Genomic DNA, 9,236 nt, shown 5'->3' on the forward strand with positions numbered 1-9,236 from the left:
TCCCCAACGTTATTGAACTGTCTACTTTTGAAAAGTGACTTTCCTGGTTTTTAAGTTATACTTCAATGAAGCTATTTTATTTTAAAGGGCAATTTGGGGATCTAGGAGGCCTGCCTCCACCTGGAGTCCTCTCACTCCCAGCCCATCCCCCCAATTCTTCCCCCAGGTCCCACCAGGCCTCAGTGTGCTCATCTGTGACATGGAGCTCCTGGCTGAGCTTTGGGCAACCTGGCACTGCCATGTGAGGAGGGGCATCAGGCACCGAATATGAGACAAACATAGATTCACCTTCTCAACTTTCAGGCCTCAGGTGAAATAGTAACTCCGTGAGAGGCTTTCCCAGCGTGTCAGTGTTTCTCTGTGGCATTGACCAAAATCGCAATTGTTTACTTGGTTACTGTCTGTCTCCCCACCCTCCACTGGAATGTCAGCTGTGGCCGCAGGGACCTCATCTACATGGCCATCCCCCTTGGAGGTGCGCCCTGCGCTGGCACAGGGTGCAGACTCGTCAGCCATGAGCACGACGGGTAGAATACCGAATGCTGACCTGGGCACTAAGTTTGCTCCTTACAACGTCGAAAATTTCGGGAGAGTTCTTGCCTTTAACAAGATCTCAATATCAGATGTGTGAAGGGGTGACAATTCTGGGAAAAGCCCGCTTTCATTAATGGATGCCTTGGCCCCGCATGCCGGCTGGAGGGATTCTTGTCCTGGGGGCCCGGGGCACTCATGACACTACCAAAATACAGACAGGATGATGTGTGTATTGGAGCGAATACATTTTCCTGGGGGCTCACAGCAATTAGCACTTACTAGACTCTCCAAAGGGTTCATGATAGAAAGAAGGCCACGAATCAAGAATGAACATTCACTATGAAGACCATGCCTCCCGCTTCCCTCTCTCCCCTCGCCCCTAAGTGGAGAACTTGCGGACTCAGAGCCCGCCAGACAGTGAGTGAGAGGGAACGTTCAGGAAGCTGAAAACAGACCAGCATAGACAAGAGCCATGAGGGGAAGCAAAGTGGTGACTTCGGGGCTCAGCCCACATTGTCCTCAGCCCACACAATAACTAGTGACTGAACATAACCAGCTTCAAGGAGATAAATGACGTCTCCCTACTGCCCTGCACCTCAGCCAGAGACACCAGCTACCTGGAGCATATGCCAAATTGCAAGGTACAGAGAAGAGGAGGAACACCCCTCAGCAAGCCTGGGGGGGGGGGGCGGGCAGAGAGCAGGGATTTGTGGGTGACAGTGAGGCCTTGTGATCAGCAGCTTCTGCTGGGGATGCTCCAGTCTGTGTGTATAAGAGAGAGAGAGACAGACAGACAGACAGACAGACAGGAGAGAGAAAAAACACCATCTGCTATGAACAAGGACATACTTCACCATCCACTCTTAAAACTGGGCGTCAAGCGGCCGGGGGCCCGGAAGCCAGTTCCTATCTGAGTATCACGGGCTGCAGAGAATGAAAACAGGCAGGGAGAGGCCTCGGGACCCAGCTAATTACACCTACCAAGCGACAAATCATTTGGAAAACATAAATACGTTTTCAAGGACACTCCTCCACTAACGAAGCTAAAGTGTTTTTCTTTCAAACCCCAGCAAGAAAATCCAAGGGATGAAACAAACTTCGCTTATTTTAGTTTCTACTCAATTACCTGTTAATGGAAAAAATCTGGCACCAACCATAATGAGGCAGCATGAGCTCACGGTGTGGGGGTCGGCGCTGTCAGGGAAGGTTGCAACAAGCCCGCATTTATCTGCCTCTCTATAACCCTTTTCAAGCTCGCTGTCAGAGCCCACGAGGAGCAGGCCAGAGAGGAAGGACTTGGAACCCGCTCCAGGCCTCTGGGGCCCTCTGGGAAAAGGAAAATTGTTGTTGGCAAGTCTGCCTGGCTCCAGAAATTGATCCAGTGCCCCCCACTTGTCCGAGCAGCAGCAGACAGAGCTAAGAATTTTGTTATAATTAAATAGAGTGCTGATTGGTTGCTGGAGGTGGTCTTGAAACTGGTGTTTAAAAGCAGAGAACAACGGTTACTATTCATAGGAAAAGCCCAGAGTCTTAAAAATCCATCTGTTTCATTCCCAAATTTAGGCCAAAAAAATGCTCACTTGCTGTCTTTAAAAATACCACCTGCTTTGCGATGTTGTATAATGTGCCATTATGTAAGGTGGAAGGGGCGGCCGGAGGGGAGGGCCAGCAAGGACGCGGGGCAGAGCGCCCAGCCCCTTCCTGAGGAGAACAGAGGCGGCCTGCAGAGGCCGGGCAGTCTTCTCCCCAGGCCGAGCCCGCCTCCTCAGGGTCCAGCACCAGCCTGGAGGTAGCAGGAGACTTGCAGAATCGGCACCAAAAGGTGCATTTAGGAGCCCCCAGGGCAGTACCGGTGATTACAGACTCCCATCCTGCACCCTCCTGGCCTCGGGGGTCCACCCTCTCGGCTGTGACTCCACAGCTGGTGCACAAGGCAAGGCTGCAGTTCCTGGAACCAGGAGAAGCATCCGAGATCCTCTGAACCCAGCAGGGTCACTTAGCACCTTCCCACCAGCCACCATCTTAACGCTAGGGAACAGCAGTCCCAGCCCAGAAGGTTCCCTGTAGAACCCCCTTCTCCAGCAGGCAGATACCCCAGCCCAACCTAGTTCTAACAGCTTCTTCCCAGCCTCAGAGATGTGCCAGGTCTCTGTCTCCCCAAGCTTCTTATTGGCAGTGTGATAGGACGACTTGGCTCTGCTGTCACAGGCTTAATTTTAACCCCAGCTCTGCCCTTTTCAGCTGACTGATGCTGAACATGTCACCAAGCTCCTCATGATGATAGAAACAGCAGACTCCCAACACAGTATTTGGGTGGAGAACAAGTAAAATAATGCATTTATGCCAGGGTGATGCCTGGCACGTGGCAATTGTCCCTTTAGCTGGCCGCTGTCTTTCCCAGAGCTCCCCACCCAACACCCCTTGGCACTGGAAGCAGAATGAAAACTACCCCCATCAGTCAGTTGATAGAGAATTCAGGGCAGCAGGTAGTTTCAGGAAAGATCCCAGGTCTCAATTGTGAGGAATCAGAGCATCCAGCCAACACCCTGCCAGCTACCAGGTGTGTGGCTTCAGGCAGCCTCTCCTGGGGTTCCTAGCCTGGGTGTCAGTTTCCTCTGGCCCGTCTTCTGGCTCTTGGAGATGAAGCCTCCAACTCCATGTATGCCAGCTGCTCCTGCCTGCAGAGGCCCAGGAATTCCTACCCAGGAGAATAGAACTTGCATATCCCTACATCTCCTGGGGTGGAGGTGGGGGGGGGGGCAGGGGCTGGGGCTAAACAGGAGTCCTAGGAACTATGTGAGCTCCCCCCACACACTAACACCAAGGGTAGGTTCTAATTTCACTATCACATCCAAGATTTCCCACTACTCCCTCCAACACTACACCCTGAAAAGCAAATATAGATGCACCTCCGCCCCAGGAGATGTGAAGATATACAAGTTCTAGTCTCCTGGGTAGGAATTCCTGGGCCTCTGCAGATTGGCTTCTAGCAGGTTATTATACCCGAATGGCCATTCATAAGAATTTTTATTTATCCTTCCAGGACATTCCAGCAGCCCCACTCCATCCTCATTTTTCCCTGTCAATGTCTTCCCATATTGGGTTTCATTAAGCTCCCAGGAATGTGGGCAAGGAGGTGGGCGGGCATAGCTTGATTTGTTTGAAGCAGCCACCACAACTACTTTAGAATCCAGACGGAGTTAGCATTGCTTAACCAAATTCTTCGTGTTTCCATAAGTCAAGTGAACGGGCATTAAATTTTTGTTTGTTTGTTTGGGACGTCTAATCATGGTGACTCCAGTCTCTAGCTCTGCGCTGCTGATCACACAGTGACCATCGCTGGGGTCTACACAGCCAGCAGCCTCTCAGCATCCTGTATTTCCACCAAGCACCACTTTCAAAGGGTGGAGCCTAAATCGTCTACAAAAAAAATCCAGAAGACTCTTGTAAAGGCAGGACTGGACATGGTGCAGGTTTTCTGATCCCATGCAGACCGGGTAAAGGAGGAGTCAAAGTCCTCAGTAGTTTTGCAGGTTTTTTATTGGGGTTCACCAGGCATATGGCAGGCAGGGGTGCTGGCTGGGGGGGCTGGGAGGCTGGCAGGCCTCCCAGCCCCCAGCAAGTCTTCACTCTATCTGGGCTCTCTAGCGTTCGTTCTGCTGCTTCTCGGCTTCTCTTTCGGCTTCTGCTGCTGCTTCTACTGCGGCTGCTGGCGTCCCCGTGACGTGACGCCGCCCTTAAAAGCACAGTCTTAGCTCAGCTGAATCCCATCTACCTCTGCCCACACCCTATTCCAGGTGCCCGCCATCAGGCATGCATTCAGGACAAGGATCCATCATCTATCCTGATGGCGGAAGGGCAGAAAAGCCTGACATTTTCTTTACCCTACAACTCTCGAGGACATTGGCTCAGAACTATCATTCTATTGTATGAAAACTGTAATTGATTGATGGGAACTTAGGGCCTGTTCAGTTGCAGCCATTATAAATGAGGCTGTGATGTTTACCCTTTCACGTAGGCTATTTGGTAAACTTTTCGTGTGAATCTCCTGCTCCTGATTTCTTTTTCCGTTCTTCCTACCTTTATATTTTGCATACTTTTATTTTGATTGAGCTGTCTTTTTCTTTGGATTTTTTAGGAATTTTTTATACTTCTGTATATAGTCCTTTGTCAGATTAACACATTACAAATATCTCCTCCACTGTGGCTTGAGTTTTCACTCTCAATGAGTTTGTGACAAACACTCTCAGTGAACTAAGATGAGAAGGAATTTTCTTAATTTGATAACACACATCTGTGAAAACTTCCAGCTGACACTATCCTTAATGACAGAAATAGTGAAGGCTTTCCCTGGAGTCAGGAAAATACCAGGAGGCCCAATGTCCTACTGGGTTTGGAGGCTCTTGTCAGTACAATAAAGGAAAAAAAGAGGGGGGAAGTGGGGTCAGAGGGCAGGGGACGTGGAGTAGAAAGAGTGAAAAAGAAATAAAATTGTCAGTATTTGCAGATGACATAACTGTGTAGATAGAAAAATCCAAAAGAAGGTAGCGCTTCTCCTATCATTCTTAAGTGAATTTAGCAAGGTTTGGCTACAGGTGGATATATATAAATCAAGTATAATTTAATTCTACATGCTAGCAACAATCAGAACATAAATATTTTTAAATACTGGTGATTTCAAAAAGCATCAAATATCTAGGTATACATATAATGAAAATTGAGTAAGATTTCTAACTGCAAAACATGTTTTGGGCTGAATTTTGACCCCCTTCAAATCCCTCTGTTGAAGTCCTAATCCCCTATTTGGAGACAGGGCCTTTAAAGACATAATTAAAGTAAAAGGGAGTCCGTTGGGCATCCCCTAATCCTACCTGCCTGGTGTCCTTCGCAGAAGGATGGAAGACAGACACGCACACCCAGAAGACTGTGTGAGGACAAAGCAGGCAGGCAGCTTCTGCAGCCAAGCAGAGGAAACCAAACCCGCCAGCTTCTTGCCCTTGGACTTCTATCCTCCAGACCCACGAGAAAACAAAGTGAAACCAACATAAAGGGGGCTGCTGTACTTCCAATTTTCTCCCAATTCTGGAATTCTACAACTTGTAGCATCCAGTCCAAAATAACTGGATTCATGTATTTAACAACTCTCTTTATTATTTATTGTTACGTGCACAGAAACCAGAATGCAAAAAAAAAGGAAAATTTCTCTGCACAAATGGGGGGCGAGAACACCAGCGCCTCTCACAGGACCGTGAATTAAATTAGCTCCACCTTCTGCCTCTCACAGGGCTCAGGAGGGTGTGTCTTTCTCACACAGGACAGCAAGGTACTTAGGCCCCAGCCTCAGGCTGCCTGGGTTCAAGCCCTAGGCTCACTGCTTCACAGAAGAGTGCCTTTGGGGAAGCCACTTACTTAACCTCTCTGAGCCTCTCTTTCTACTTTTGTACCATGAACACAAAAGCAATTCCTATCTCCATGAAGGCTAAATGAGAGACGGAGTTATGTCCTCTCGTGTCTTGGTCTCAGTAACGTCAGCGGCTGCTTTCCTGAAAGAGTCTATGTGGTGAAGGACTGAACTCAGAGAGGAAAATGGAGACTAAGGTAACTTCACTCAGACCTACAGGTCAGTACCTGGTGCAAGCAGATGCTCAAGAAATACTTGTCGAATGAATGAATGTGCTTGCCCACAAGCTGCCATCAAGTGTACATGCAAAATGCCAGCTTTACAAAACTCCAAGCTCCAGAGCCGGAATTCGCCAGTGTTGCCCATCAGCCCCATGCCAGCATTCACGCCAGGCCTCTGCCATCACTACATGCCTGGCAAGGCTGGACCAGTCCTGAGGGTCTGTTCATGAGCAATTAGTGATTAGATCCAGCTTTGGTAACTGTCACTTGCCATAAAGCATCACTCACAAGAGACTTTTAGGCTATTTCTTCTTCTCTTTCCAAAGGGCTTTAATCACAAACACTTCTATAGAACAAAAAGCACCCCAGTCAGAGCCAAGGCTCCCCAAAGGGTGGAAGTTATTTTCCAAGGCCATTAAGTTTCAGGTGAGATGAGTGACTGTGGGTGAGTCCCAGCGTCCCAACCATGGGTTCTCATGTCCCCGGCGAGGATGTGTTTCCACATCTGGATGTCGATGATGTACTAACCTGGGTTTGAAGAGCTGGACTAGCAGAATCTCAAAGAGAAATACGAGAAACAAATCACTACGGCCGTCCTCTTGCTTTTATAACGATAAACACCATGATTTATTATTCCAGGTACAGGACCTTCTAGGCCTCACGAGAACCTGTCAAAACCAGTATTATCATACCCCTTGGTAGCTGAAGAAGCAGAAAACTCAGAGAGATCCGGCGATCACCCAAGGACAGCAATGAGGAGGCGGGCAGATGGGGGTTCTCCAAGCTCAGGTGCATTCTGCTGCAGCGTCGGGGCATCTTCTCTTCAAATCCCGGATGAAAGGCCCTTCTGAGAATATATGCATCCACGTTGTCAAAATATCTGATGTGGAAAATGATGAAAACCACCGCCAAAAGTGGAACAGCTGCCCATTCTGGAGGGTTCTGTGCTCATGTTCTGTGATTGTCCCAGAAATGGCACATACCTTACTGAATGGTACCCCCTAAAATCTATGTCTATGTCCTCATCCTAGAACCCGTGAGCATTATTTTATATGGAAAAAGATGTAATTAAGGATCCAAAAAGTAGTGGCTTATCTTGGTGGACCCTAAAATACAAGCACAGATATCCTTACAAGAGACAGGCAGAGGAGGCAACAATGGGGAGAAGGAGGTGGAGATCTCAGAGATGTGGCTACAAGTCAAGGGACTGGGGGAACTGCGGGCAGCCCCCCGAAGCTAGAAGAGGCACACAGGATGAAGCCCCGGAGCCTCTGGAGGGAGCATGACCTGAGACACCTGTGTTCCAGATTTCTGGACTCTGGAGCCGTGATGGCTGTTGCTAAGCCAAACTGGTTGCAACACAGCTGCAGATGAAAACACGCCCCTAATATGCACACTTCATGGCTGGGTCTCGCCGGAGGTCAGGAGGGAGGAGACTCAGAGGTGGGGAGTCCTGTTAGCTCGCGGCCTCTTACTAAGAATATTCACAGATCCGTTTTTCATGGATGAAATTATAAGATGCCCAGCTTGGTAAAAAAACTCTTGAGGTAGAAAAGGAAGCAAACACGTGGAGAGAAGCGTAGAAGGGCAACGATTTGGTCTCAGCATCCGAGGGACTGGATCTGGGCTGTTGAGAATAAGGTAAACTCCGGGTAAAGGAGTCCTCCACTAGGGAGTTTTGGTTGGTTGGTTGGTTTTTTTTTGTCTTTGTAACGGGGTTCAGAGTTACATTCCAGCATGACTGAAAGGATGGAGGAAGCAACTGGCACTTTGGAAGTTCTGCGAGCACAAAATCTGGGAGCAATATGGGAAGTTTCCATCCTCCTATTTCCTGAAACACAGGTACCAAGTTGGCCAACCTCATTCTTTCCTTCTTTCAGTAAATGAACCTGGCACAACCTCTATGTACCAGGCACTGATCCCTAAATACACAGACCTGTGCTCTTGGCGGGCTCTGGAGAGCAACAGTTCTCAACGGGAAGTGACTTTGCCCTCCCCTCCCACCAGCAAACATCTGGCAATGTCTAGAGACATGGCTGGTGGTCATGACTGGTAGGGATGGTGGGTGCTGGCATCTAGCGGGTAGAAGCCAGGAATGCTAACATCCTACAATGCACAGGGCAGCCCCACAACAAGGAATGAGCCAGCTCACAACGTCAATGGTGCTAAGGCCAAGAAAGAGCCTAGTGGATGGACACCGGTCCACTACCCCTCATCCACGGACACAATGGTGGATGAGAGAGGTGCGGGGGCAGGAAAGACAAGAGGCTGGAGAACACACTGGAGGGAGCCAATATGCTTGTCTACACCCATGTCTGTGCTGAGACCTGAAGGGTGAGGAGGGATCATCCAGTCAGGAAGTGGGGAGTGAGGTTGCACGAGCAGAAAGAACCTTCCAGGGCCTCCCCAGGGGTGCAGCGGTTGAGCGCTGGGTTGCGAAGCTGCCTGCAGCCTCTGCGGCACCGGTTCGATCCCCGGCTGCTCTCCGGCCACCGGAGGAGGGTCCCACATGGCGCGCAGACCTCTCCTGCCGCCCGCAAGCAGAGGGCAAGCCCGTGTCTAAAAGTCAAAGAGGAAAAAGCTTTTATGAAGCTCACATCTAATAGGGCTAGAGGGGAGACGAGTGTGTGAGTGAGTGAACTCACAGGACAGAGAAAGAGGGAAGAGCCAAGAAGGAAACTCTTCAGAGAGTCCCTATGGCTGGAGAAGACCATCTTTATAATTGAGGAGGCGACCTTGGTGTTAAGAGTGTGGGTTTGGAGTCAGGTGTAAATTTAAACTGCTGTTCCACCAACCTACATGCCGTGGGGCCCTGGACAAGACGGTTTTAGAAAATAAAGCAGAGGGTGGAGGGGAAGAATAAAAAATATCGACCTCAGGTGGCCACGTTCGGATGCAAGGAGAAAATGCACATGGCTGGCCTGCCACGCTCTCATTTGTGTTTTTATTTTTTTTTTAAAGATTTATTTATTTATTTTATTTATACAAGCACTGGGTACAGTCAGAAGCGCGGGAGGGTGAGAGAATTCACCAGAGTCAGAGCGGGGAGCAGAGCAGGCAGAAGGACCGAAGTACACTGC

The sequence above is a fragment of the Talpa occidentalis genome, unplaced genomic scaffold (genome assembly GCF_014898055.3).
Source record: "Talpa occidentalis isolate TD23 unplaced genomic scaffold, MPIMG_talOcc4v2.1 talOcc4.8, whole genome shotgun sequence".
Classification (NCBI taxonomy): Eukaryota; Metazoa; Chordata; class Mammalia; order Eulipotyphla; family Talpidae; genus Talpa; species Talpa occidentalis.